The sequence below is a fragment of the Peromyscus maniculatus genome, chromosome 17, assembly GCF_049852395.1.
Source record: "Peromyscus maniculatus bairdii isolate BWxNUB_F1_BW_parent chromosome 17, HU_Pman_BW_mat_3.1, whole genome shotgun sequence".
In the NCBI taxonomy this organism is placed as follows: domain Eukaryota; kingdom Metazoa; phylum Chordata; class Mammalia; order Rodentia; family Cricetidae; genus Peromyscus; species Peromyscus maniculatus.
This window is the reverse complement of record NC_134868.1, coordinates 6,010,134-6,019,418: the sequence shown is the minus strand read 5'-3', so window position 1 is coordinate 6,019,418 and position 9,285 is coordinate 6,010,134. Positions and strand designations below refer to the sequence as shown.

At 41.3% G+C, this 9,285-nt stretch overlaps 1 non-coding gene across 1 annotated transcript; it reads left to right on the top strand.

Moving 5' to 3' along the window:
* The first annotated feature begins 4,523 nt into the window (after positions 1-4,523).
* On the top strand, positions 4,524-4,655 carry LOC121823621 (small nucleolar RNA SNORA70). The gene has a single exon (XR_006065132.1). It is a non-coding gene; the product is annotated as a small nucleolar RNA SNORA70 (small nucleolar RNA).
* The last annotated feature ends 4,630 nt before the right edge of the window (positions 4,656-9,285 follow it).

Below are 9,285 nucleotides of genomic sequence, written 5' to 3'. Positions count from 1 at the left end.
CAGTGGACGGAAGGTTACTCTGGGCCAAATTCCTTTTCCTAACTCTTGTGATTTGCACATGACTCCAGCAGTCCCTAAAGCAGCATGTGGGGTTGGTGTTGAGAAATTTTCTGTAGAATTATCTAGTTGACTAGTAGTTGTTGTTTATTTGTTCCCCCCTCCAATGCAAAAAGTCTAAAGAGACGAAGGCCCCACCAAAGACAGTAATTGATATCAGCTGGCGTCTTATATGCTCCAGTAAGACAATGTTCTCAATTTTTCTCATATTAGAATTAACAGGGGAGATTTGGCAAATGTCATGCCTGGACACAGCCCATATGAGCTAAATCATCATCCGTAGGGTGGGATCCAACTAGCTGAATCTGTATTTTTCAAATTCCCCCTAGGACCTAGGGCCTACGTGATTCCCATGTGGGACCAACAGACATGGTGATACAAAATTTTATAATGCAGGTTTCTAACAGAACAGTATAGGGTTCTCTAGGGGGGAAATCAACAGAATGAATATATATTAAAAGAAGACCTATTACATTGGCTTACATGATACACTGCATAGTCCAGCATGACTCTTCACACACTGAGACCAGATGCCTCAACAGTGCCAATCGGGTGCTAAAGGCCTGGGGGATTCTGGAGAGCCAATGGTGTCCAGGCCACATTAGAAGGCCAAAGAAGCTGAATTCCAGCAGCAGCAGCAGCAACAACAACAAGGTGAGGGCAAAGGCAGGCAGAGAACAACAGCTTCTCCCCTGGACCTCCTTACATCTGGGCCACCACCAAAAGGGGGCCACCACTTCCCCTCCCCCAAACAGTTAATCCTCCCAAGAAATATCTTTACAGATCTGTCTAGAAGTGTCTCCAAGTTGATGCCAAGTCCAACCAAGTTGACAATCTAGATTGTCCACCCTACTTAGTGCCTCTCTGCTAAAATTACAATGTCAAAAGAGATCCGTGGGTACCGTATAGCGTCCTTCATTGTGTGTGTCATTTCGTTGTTGTGGTTGGTGCTTTGTTTTGCTTTGATTTTTTTTTCTTTTCATGCCTGCTCTGAATGTGACAGCAGCAACACGTGTAGAGCTGTACATGTAGATATTCATATGGATATAGCTGAGATGATCTAATAGATATAGATATAAAACTGTGTATTTCCATATAGCTCATCTTTTTTTTTTATTGCTGACCTTCCTTAGATTTTTTTAATTCTTTTTTTTTTAAAAAAATCTTTTTTAGTTATTTTATATACCAACCACAGATCCCCCTCTCATCCCTCTTCCCGCTCCTCCCCAGTATCCCCCCTCCCTTTCCATCGCCTCCTCCAAAAGGGTAAGGCCTCCTTCCATGGAGAGTCAGCAGTGTGCCAGGGTCATCTTTGTTAATAGGATGTAATCCCCTCTGAGAACGGGGATATTGTATTTCACTGCACCCCCACTGCTTTTCTCTGAACTATTTTTCCTAGTTGCTGTGATAAAATACCCAACAACAGCAACCTAAAGAAGGAAGGGGTTTTTCTATCATAGTTGGAGTCTATGGTTCATTGTTTCCATAGACATGAAGCAGAGAACGTCAAAAGCTTGTGGTCAGATCACTGTCTCCTTCTCCTAGGCAGGATCCCAGCCCAAGGAATGGTGCTGCTTGCAGTGGGCAGGCCTTGCCACCTCAATTAACTTATTCAAGATATTCCCCCATGGGTATGCCCCAAGGCCAGTCTCCCAAATGACTCCAGATTTCAAGTTGACTGTTGAAATCAACCACTACTTTACTCCATATTAAGGACATTCCTCCTTGAGTCTTATCTCTTCTTCTACTGAACTGTAAGCATCTTGAAGATGAAAATGCTCAATGCAGCCTGACTCCACTTTGCTCTGTCTAAACCATCATAGTACTTTGTAGGTAGTGAATACTCATGATATACTAACACAGTTCCGTGTGATTTTGTAAAACAATTGTGGGTTTTTCCCTCCTCATCCAGCCTTTTAAAAAGGCATCTTGAACTTTCGTGAATACGTCTAGGGAAGAAAGCAATCCTATAAAAAGGTTGAAATCCAAATTATGCTTTCAGTGACAAATGTTCTCTTTTTCTTTGACATTTATTAAATGTCAGCAGCACATCGAGTGCTTGGCAGATTACATTTTGCTTCTTTTAAGAATGCTCAGATGATGTAGACCCCATACTGTTCTGTCATTTCCAACAGGGGAAGGGGTGATTACAAACATGAACCTGTCTATCTGTCTAGAGATATCATAAACATTTTGCTTGCATTTTAAATTTAAATTTTAAGTTTTTCAAAACATTAAATTAATTTAAATACGGGGGAACTGGTTTTAACTGTCACCCTATAACTTCTTGAAACCATTTATTTAAAAATAAACAGACTAGGGGTGGGGATTTAGCTCAGTGGTAGAGCACTTGCCTAGCAAGCGCAAGGCCCTAGGTTCGATCCTCAGCTCAAAAAATAAAAAATAAATAAACAAGCAGACTAAATAAAGGCATCCTTGTTCGCTTGCTAATGGAAGTCCCCACATGTTCTCTCTCGGGGGGAGTCTCACTTACTTAAGGCAGCAGTGTCAGTAATGCAGACATGAGGAGGATCGTGGCCCTCTGAGCTTTCTCATCCTGTCCCCCTGTGAGGAAACAGAGAGAAGGCGTTGCTTGTGAGCCTGTAAATCAGCTCCTGTCATGTGTCAGCTTTACTGCATCGACTGTGGCCTTTCCAGACTACGGAGCTGTGAGGAGTACAGCTTGCAATCTGTGGCTTCACTCCAGGACCGTTCCTGCACTGTGGATGTGCAAGTCCAGTGTGATCATAGGTGTAGGGAGGGTGGAGGTATACATGGGCATAGCAACAGTCTCCCTGCCAATTGTGATGTTCCTCTTACGTTTTTACTTCAGTGCATGTCATCAAAGCCTAAGCTGCTTACTTTTTCAGCAATGTGATTGTTCCCTTACTCCACTCCTAGTTAAGTTTAATTAATCCAGTCTCCAGCAGAACATTCCTATTTCCTCAGCCTTTTTGCTGTTGACTTCAGTTCAGCTATTCATTACCTTCTACTTGATATGTAGTCATTGTGTTATAACCGGTTCCTCGGGCTTGACTGTCTAGATTCTGTACCTTACCCAGAGTGGAACATCTAACTCATAACTATGACATCACTCTCCTGATTACAACTGTGCTTAAATGCTTTGTCTCTACAAATGTCTAACTCTTAATCTCTCACATTTTATGTAATAGTATTAAGCAATAGGGGAGGTGATTAGATCATAGCGCTCTATTCCATTCCTGAGGAAGAATGGGGTTAGCATTTTCTTGAAAGGATTAGAGGGAGCTGTTTTGCCCCTCTTGACGGTCTTCCATGTGAGAACTCAGTAGCCACACACCGTCTGTAGAAGATGACGGCTCTTCTCAGAGGCCACTGTGCTCCAACCTTGACCTCAGACTTCCCAATCTTCAGAAGCAAAAGCTGTAGATTCCATTGCTGATAAATTACCTCGTCTAAGATATCTTGTTGTAGCAGTGAGCAAAGACTAAAACAAACCCTTATCCCATCACCTTCAGGGTAAAGCCAGAATGTAAGAGTTTAAGAGAAAAGTACAATCCCACTGGTACACTCCTAGGAAATAGTAATAATGTAAGCATCACAAGTGTCAATACTCATGGGATTCAATGAAAACTAGAGCCAGAAAAAAGTCATAGCTCCGAAGACTTAACTCAATAAACAAGACATTTCTCTTCAAGAAATCAGAAAATACAAAATAAATCTAAACCACACAGAAAGACAGAATCACAAAGATAAATATAAAGATAGTTTGATCACAGAGCTCCAGATGTAACTATTGCACCCATGTCGATTTTTCTGTGGTGGGTAGAGTGAATTAATATACAAAAAGCTGATCCCTTTATATATACAGACAGCAAGTTGGGATGTAGAAAGGATAAAAACTCTATTGGCTGGTGGCTCTTCTGTTATCACCACACCTGATACTTGCTTTGTGTTAAATAAACCCATTTTCCTTAAAAGAAAAACAACAGCTATTAGTGATATAACAAAAACAGCAAAATATCCAGAAACTAATTTAACAAGGAAAAAAAACCTTAAAATTGCTGTCTGGAACAGAAAAGATGAAAAATGGAGTAGTAATCCATATTCTGATTATGATGATGATGATGAGAATTTTCAGAAAGATGTGTACATGTTCCTCTAGTCCCTTGGAAATTAAATATGAGTGAGAAGGAATAAGAGTGGAGTTCAAGGATAAACTGGGCCAAGTATTATCAAGCAATGTAAAATAAAAACAGTGTCTTCTGTGGCTGAAAAGGCAGCAATAGTGCAAATGCAGAGAGCATGTGTCTAACTAACGCACATGCTGATCTGGCTAGTGTGCATATACAATAGGACAGCATTGCAAACCATTGGGAAATAATTAAAATTATATTAGTTAATGAGTGCTGTTGGAACAATTCTTAACCACATAGAAGAGTAAATTTATCATGATTTCATGTATTTATAAAAGGTTTTATTTGTATCCGCCGCCAAGTAAGTCAACCAGCCCCTTCCTCATGGGGGCCTTGTGTGCAGTGGTTGTGAACAGTAGCCTCATGGGAGCGCATTTAACCTGTTGCCTACAGGGGTTGCCCTGCGGGACTCTGGAGACAGTTTTCTGGTGGATATTCATATCTCTGATCTCAACACTGTGTCCAGTCTAGGTATGCCTGATGCCTTTGGGAAGCCCCAGGCAGTGACCAGGACTCTCACACTGGCCAGATCATCCTGTCCATGCACCAAGCTGCAGAGTAAGGACTGTGGGACTGAGGCACTGTTCACATTTCCTGGCTACGTCAAAGAACTGGGACTTCACCAAGTCTAACGCAGATGAACCTGAAGACATGGTAGCTGAGAAGAAGCAGCTCATCCTTGGTGGCAGTTTGATCAAACATATCCCTGGTGTGGTCCCCTGGACAAGTGGCAGCCTCTGCACTCCTGAGGGCTTTCACGCTGCTGTGTTGCATCCCATCAAATCATGTTCAATAATAAACCTCACATCTAGTCAAATTAAAAAAAAATTATTTTTGTGTTATGTGCGTGTCTATGTAAGTGGATGCTACTTGTGAGTAAGTACCCGGGAGTGTCAGATCCCTTAGAATTGGAGTTAGACACAGTCATGAGGCACCTGGTGTGGGTACTGGAAACCAAACTCCAGAGAACCTCTGGAAGAGCATCATGTGCTCTTAACTTCTCTCCAATCCCATTATTTCATATCTTACAAAAAGAAAGAAAGAAAGAGAGAGAGAGAGAGAGAGAGAGAGAGAGAGAAAGGAAGGAAGGAAGAAAGAAAGAAAGAAAGAAAGAAAGAAAGAAAGAAAGAAAGAAAGAAAGAAAGAAAGAAAGAAACTCCACATGGCCTAAAATTTTAAAATAAAAAAATTAAATCACAAGCATACTGAAAGAAAATATGACAGCCAAAAGGATGTTCTTGGAGTTGATAAGGCATTCCTGGGTATAAAATGACCCAGAAGCCATACGAAAGATCAAAGCCCGAAACTACATTGGCTTAAAGTATCTCTGCATCTCCACATAAGAAACTGAGACAAAAATTAAAGGAGTAATTTCTTATAAAAGAAGCACCTATAAATCAACAAATTATCTTCTGGCAAATTATTAAGAAAATGTAAAAAATGCAACCAGATATTCACAGGCAAAGAAATATGGCTTTCGAATTTGTGAAATGGTATTCCATTTTCAGATTTAAACAAAATAACATAAATGGAAAGCAAAACTAAAAAGAAAGGTGATAGCTTTCAAAAAAGGAAAATTTAGTTAAAAACTGTATTGTTAAGAATGTGGGGAAGCCAACTTCTTTTTTTTTTTTTTTTTTTTTTTTTTTTTGGTTTTTCGAGACATCGTTTCTCTGCGTAGCTTTGCACCTTTCCTGGAGCTCACTTGGTAACCCAGGCTGGCCTCAAACTCACAGAGATCCACCTGGCTCTGCCTCCAGAGTGCTGGGATTAAAGGCGTGCACCACCACTGCCGGGCCCAACTTCTTAAACTGCAGACAGCACGCTGAATGGGAACACGTTCTCCGGAAAGGAATTGATCAATGTAGTGTCTTTGCAGAACTACAGTTTGACACACACCTTATTCACTGTTCTATTGCTCTAAAGAGACACCATGAGCAAGGCAACTCTCCTAAAAGAGAGCATTTAACTAGGGGCTTGCTTACAGTTTCAGAGGCTTAGTCTGCTACCATCATCGTGGGGGGCATGGTGGCAGGCATAGCACAGGAGAAGTTGTTGAGAACTCCATCCTGATCTGAACACAAAGACAGACAGCCTGGGACCGGCATGGACTTTTGAAACCTCAAAGCCCACTTCCAGTGACACACCTCCTCCAACAATGTCACACCACCTAATCCTTTCAAATAGTGCTACTTCCCTGGTGACTAAGCATTCAAATATATTAGAAGCTTATGGGGGCCGTTCTTATTCAAACCACCTCAATGCAGGTACTTTGGATCAGCCATGCATCCAGCATTTGTCTTATATGGAAGATACATGTTCTTACATGTGCAAAGTTATAAATGGACACAAATAATAATTACTGTATTGGTATGATGACAGAAAAGCTGTAAGTATTTACTGTAGTAAAGGGTTAAATGAATTATGATGTATTGATATATTGTAAAAAGAAATAATTTTGTATGTATTAAAATGGGAAGATCTGGAAATGTATTAAGTCGAATAGTTAGAGAATATGTTTGTTACCTCTTGTGGGTAGGAAACATACAGAACTAAATTCTTTTGGTTTTCTGTTTACAACTTTATATATACACATGTGTGTGTGTATATATATATATATATACATACACACATTATATTGGCAAAAGCTGTATTTACCATGTACAACATGATATTTATTATCAAGGATATATAAATTATAGAATGACTAGGCCTAGTTAATTTACAAGTGAAATACCTCACATACTTACAATTTTTGTAAAGCATCTTCATTGTCTTATGATTTTATAAAAGCACAACATATTATTAATCGGCCAGCATGTTTTACAATAGCTCTCTTAAACTGACTCTTCCTGCCTCACCGAAGGAAACTTTGTATCCTTTATCCACGTCTCCTCAGCTCTCACTAACCACGGCAGCCCCAGGACAGTCCATTCTACTTTTCATTTCTATGATCCAGCGTGCTTATGAAAAATGGTCAGCACAGTTAATCATCGTGGAAATGCAGGTTGAAATATGGTGAGGTGACACCTCACGACTGTTAGCACAGCTGTCACGACAAAGACAAAAAGTGCCGTTGAGGTGTCTCGGCAGCCAAAGGCTCCCGCCGCCAACACCGACGAACTGAATTCCGTCCCCAGGTTCCACATGGTGGAAGGTGGGAACTGACCCCTGAAGGTTGTCCTCTGACCGCCACATTCACACCGTGGTCCACACACAGACATGCCATGCCACATCACACCGCACACAGACAGTAAGTGTGAGTGAGGATTTGGAGAAAGGGGAAAGCTTCACACCATTGATGGGAATCCAGGTGAGTCCACCCTTCAGAAAAGCAGTCTACAATCACGTGACTCAACAATTCATCTGTCTGGTACATACCCAAAGAAGATAAAAGCAGTGTGTCTAATAAAAACTCCCATGCTTATTAAAACACTGTTCACAATAGTTTATTTTAAAAGTAGTGTTGATAAACGAAAGTTTATTAAAACACTGTCCACTGTTCACAATGGAAACAGCTTTAGTGTCTATCAACAGAGAAATGGATAAAGTGAATGTGATTAACGTGTTTGTGAGCCCAGCGAATGCTATTCCGTCATAAAAAGCAGGCAGTCTTGTCATGTGTGGCACCGTGTACGAACCTGGATGTCACTGTGTTACGTGAAAAAGAACAGACACAGGGCTTGGGGATTTAGTTCAGTGGTAGAGTGCTTGCCTAGCAAGCACAAGGCCCTGGGTTCGGTCCTCAGCTCCACACACACACACACAAAAAAAAAAAAAGAAAAGAAAGAAAGAAAGAAAGAAAGAAGGAAGGAAGGAAGGAAGGAAGGAAGGAAGGAAGGAAAGAAAGAAAGAAAGAAAGAAAGAAAGAAAGAAAGAAAGAAAGAAAGAAAGAAAGAAAAGAAAAAGGAATAAAGTCCCTAGAGTATAATATGTTTCTCTTTAAAAAAAAAAAAAAAAAGAAGAAAAGAAAAGAACAGACACAGGAAGACAATGATCTCATTTGTCTGTGGAAGCTCAAAGAACCACGCCAATCTTAAAATGCACAGGCATTCCTATTAGAATTCTCAGATTATAGAGCCCTCAGACTAAAAATTAGTGCTTCTAGGAGAGGGTACCTGCTTATCGAAAAGAGAACATCTATCTGTTCACTGTGTTCCCTAGTGTGCCTTCTCAGTTTGGAGTAGATGTGCAAATTGTTTTTTCAAATAAATAAAAATCAGTTTAAACTGTATCCAGTTAGAACCAACGGAAAGCATTGATTTTGCCGTCCCCAAACGAGATACCTGCCCTGGAAAGGGTTGGAGCTGGGGGAGGGGGCAGGGAGGGAGGGAGGGAAGTGTGTCAGTCTTTGGCGCTGATTTATCTGGGGAAAGGAAGTCTGCGGCAGTTGGTTTTGATTACATGAAGAGCACTACCCCAGAAAGCACAGCTGGCCAGCTGCGGTTTGTCTCTGCTGAGTCTGCAGCAAGGAGGAATTAGGGCAGAAGGGACTGGAGTTATGAAAAATCGCAGTGGTCAAGTGTTCCGCGCTGTTGGTCCTGGTCAGGGCTTGAATACTAGGTCACTGGACCATGTTGTTCGTGGGTGTTGCTTCATGTGTTCTTCCTTATCTTATCTGTGTGTTATCCAAACACAGAGGGCCTCCAAGGTTACTTCAGGCCACCAAGAATGTGAAGGGCGTCAGGTCACTGTGGGGGCCACAGGGATGGGCTGGCCTGCTCTCACACATGGGGGCAGGGGCTGGGCACCACTGAGGCGGCAAGAACAGCCTTCAGGTAATGGGGCACGCTGAAGACAGGGAGTCACCACAGACTTCAGCCCAGGGAAGCCTTCCTAGGTGTGTTTAGAATGGTCTAGAGATAAATCCCAAGGCTCAGTGGATGATTGGAGAGACTGCTGGGTTATTTTTGAAAAGAGGAAAAGGAGTAAAGGGAAAATTGACAGAAATGAATGGAAAGGCAAAGTGGATTGACTTCCTGGTGCTTTCCCTGTCAGAATCCTGAAGAGGCAATAACTTTAATTTAATTTTATTTTTTTTCTTTATTTTTAT